Below are 3,811 nucleotides of genomic sequence, written 5' to 3' on the forward strand. Positions count from 1 at the left end.
AGGAAGGACCACTTAATGCCCACATTTGGTGTAGGTATTCAGATGCCATATTTTTCCAGTCCGTGCACTTTTTACCAGGTGACAGCCATGTTATTCTTACTTTTTCCTAGCCTGTGGGTATTTTGTAGCTCTGCAGAAATCAGGTCAAGTGTTCAGTCAAATGGTAAAGAGTGAGTGCTTTGCTTAGATTGTGTTTCCAGTGATCCAGCACAGAGAAGGATAAGAGATGGAGTTTATGCTGTGACCAGATTAAATGGGAAGATGGCATCCAGCCATTGTATTCCTTACCCTCAGAGCAGCGTGCTGCTTAAGAACTGGTGTACGTCACAGATCTGTCAATACCACAATGCTCTTCGTCTCGAAGCTACTTGATCCTTTATGTACATCCAGTCATTTTCCAATTCTTTCCACAAAGCAAACTTCTGATGTATTTTATTTCAGCCTGGTCATACACATGAGATGTGGTCTCCTACTTTTTTGGCCCTGACCCATCCTCACATGCATGCTAGACTTTTTAAATGGGTAGAGAAAAGTCAATCTTGTCATACACATGACATTAGATATGTATCGACAGGTCTTGTTAACAATCAAATATTTGAGGCCTCGTAACCTTCCCCTGTTGTGATGTGAGGGGGGTGAGGATCGGGCGTATAGGATTTCAGCTGCTCACTTTTGTTAGCGGGTAGTTTGTCTTCTGTTAGAGGTGCCTGGCAGCAGCTTTCTGCTCGTTCACTACCTACCCATGCTCAGCTTATCATACATCTGTTTGAGGGGAATGGGAGAGAGCGGTTGGCCGAACATTTGCCCCGACTGCTATTTCATGTGTATGTCCAGAAGTCAGTGAGCGCTTGTCTGATTTATTTTTTATTTGACCTACTATTTCCTTGAGTGTTTTTAATATTTAGAAGAATGTGCTCCGCATTTTCTGTACAGAGGGCAGCAGATGAAAGTCGGGTTCCTTCTGAATAAAGCGTCTACAGGCAAATTATTATTGTGCTGTGCTTTAGGAGCTGTAGGTTTGTGCACACCTTAAACTAAATAGAAACCTAAAGAAGACGTGCACCTAGTAAACTTCCTCTAGGCGGGAATAGTTTTGCCAGTTTTTGTTGTGGGAGTCTACGCGTTCCACCCAGAAATCAAAAGCATTTACATGGGTGATGACATGAGTATTAGTTATGGTATCTATGCATTGATATTTTAGGGCTTGTCTTAATTTCTTCTTGTTAGGAATCTATCTATTGTTCATGGACTGTGTATATCATTGCAGCTTGCCCCCCTGGGAAATAGGCACTAGTGGTATGGCTTTTGGGATAGAACAAACATGTTTTTCATCCTGACATCACGTTTAAAGGGGTTTTCTGAACATTTTGATACTGATGACCTTTCCTCAGGATAAGTCATCAGTATCTGATCAGTGGTGGTCCAACACCTGGGGGCCCCACGATCAGCTCTTTGAGAAGACAGTGGCGCTCCTGTGAGTGCTGCACCCTTCTGTCCTTCAATGGGGTTGAGAGCGATACCAAGCGGACTCCCACAGATCAGATACTGGTAGGTCATCAGTATCAAATTCCCAGAAAACCCCTTTAGTATTTTATCTGCACCCTAGATGAATGTCTGTCTGATTTCATGAAGAAAAGCCACTAAACTATGGCAAAAATCAAAACCTACAGTTAGTTGTTGTGTAACTTGTCAATGATCTAAAGTAATACATAAAAATATAACATGTAAAATCAATAAAGAAATTGATAGTGACAAGCAAAACAGAAAATCAATCATGAGAAGATTGTGACATGTTCTCGGAGGTACTTGCAGCACTCACACATTAAAAGTTGACATGCTTTATCAAAAAGATAAAATTCTGCTCCAATTTCCAGATGACAAATACTGAGACTCTTTAAAATAAATTTTAAATATAAAAATACATTTTAAAGGCCAGACTTGTTCTGACTTAAAGGGTTTGTCTCACTTCAGCAAATGGCATTTATCATGTAGAGGAAGTTAATACAAGCCACTTACTAATGTATTATTACCCATATTGCTTCCTTTGCTGGCTGGATTCATTTTTCTATCACATTACACACTGCTTGTTTCCATGGTTACAGACCACCCTACAATCCATCAGTGGTGGTCATTCTTGCACACTATAGGAAAAAGCATCAGCCTCTCTGCTGGCTGGGACCATGGGAGCGCATGTAGACTAGTGCTTTTTCCTATATTGTACAAGCACGACCACCACTGATGGACTGCAGGGTGGTCTGTAACCATGGAAACGAGCAGTGTATAATGTGATAGAAAAATGAATCCAGACAGCAAAGGAAGCAATATGGGTAATAACAATACATTAGTAAGTGGCTTGTATTAACTTCTTCTACATGATAAATGCCTCTTACTGAAGTGAGACAACCCATTTAATGCCGTCGGTACAATTCAATAGATCTAAGGTCGAGCTGGGACACACAGCATTATAAATCATAATAATGCCATACAATCCTGTCAGAGTAGCAGAGGACTAAAAATCGCTCACACATGCAGAGTTTCTTGAACTCGATCGTGTGAGTCTGGACTTAAGGTTAAAGGGATTGTCAGGTGGTGGGGAATAATTAAACCCTTCCTGGTGCAGCATTTTTACGTTTTTAGTTTCGTTTCCTGTCTTTCTGGAGTATAACAGACAGTATATAGTGCATTGCATCTTAAAGGGTTTCGGTCACCTGAAAAATGGGTATTAAGCTGGCCCCCTTGTGCCATCAGCTCTCCCCCACCCCCTTGTGCCATCAGCTCTCCCCCACCCCCTTGTGCCATCAGCTCTCCCCCACCCCCTTGTGCCATCAGCTCTCCCCCACCCCCTTGTGCCATCAGCTCTCCCCCACCCCCTTGTGCCATCAGCTCTCCCCCACCCCTTTGCCATCAGCTCTCCCCCCCTTTGCCATCAGCTCTCCCCCCCTTTTGCCATCAGCTCTCCCCCCCCCTTGTGCCATCAGCTCTCCCCCCCCCCCTTGTGCATCGCTCTCCCCCCCTTGTGCCAATCAGCTCTCCCCCCCCTTGTGGCCATCAGCTCTCCCCCCCCCTTGTGCCATCAGCTCTCCCCCCCTTGTGCCATCAGCTCTCCCCCCCCTTGTGCCATCAGCTTTCCCCCCCCTTGTGCCATCAGTCTTCTCCCCCCCTTGTGCCATCAGCTCTCCCCCCCCTTGTGCCATCAGCTCTCTCCCCCTCTCCCCCCTTGTGCCATCAGCTCTCTCCCCCCCTTGTGCCATCAGCTCTCCCCCCCTGTGCCATCAGCTCTCCCTCCCCCCTTGTGCCATCAGCTCTCCCCCCCTGTGCCATCAGCTCTCCCCCCCTTGTGCCATCAGCTCTCCCCCCCCTTGTGCCATCAGCTCTCCCCCCCTTGTGCCATCAGCTCTCCCCCCCTTGTGCCATCAGCTCTCCCCCCTGGCCATCAGCTCTCCCCCCCCCTTGTGCCATCAGCTCTCCCCCCCCTTGTGCCATCAGCTCTCCCCCCCCTTGTGCCATCAGCTCCCCCCCCCTTGTGCATCAGCTCTCCCCCCCCTTGTGCCATCAGCTCTCCCCCCCCTTGTTGCCATCCGCTCTCCCCCCCCCTTGTGCCATCAGCTCTCCCCCCCCCCTTGTGCCATCAGCTCTCCCCCCCCCTTGTGCCATCAGCTCTCCCCCCCTTGTGCCATCAGCTCTCCCCCCCCCCTTGTGCCTCAGCTCTCCCCCCCCCTTGGTGCCATCAGCTCTCCCCCCCCCTTGTGCCATCAGCTCTCCCCCCCCTTGTGCCATCAGCTTCCCCCCCCCTTGTGCCATCAGCTCCCCT

Source organism: Bufo gargarizans, chromosome 4 (genome assembly GCF_014858855.1).
Source record: "Bufo gargarizans isolate SCDJY-AF-19 chromosome 4, ASM1485885v1, whole genome shotgun sequence".
Taxonomy (NCBI): domain Eukaryota; kingdom Metazoa; phylum Chordata; class Amphibia; order Anura; family Bufonidae; genus Bufo; species Bufo gargarizans.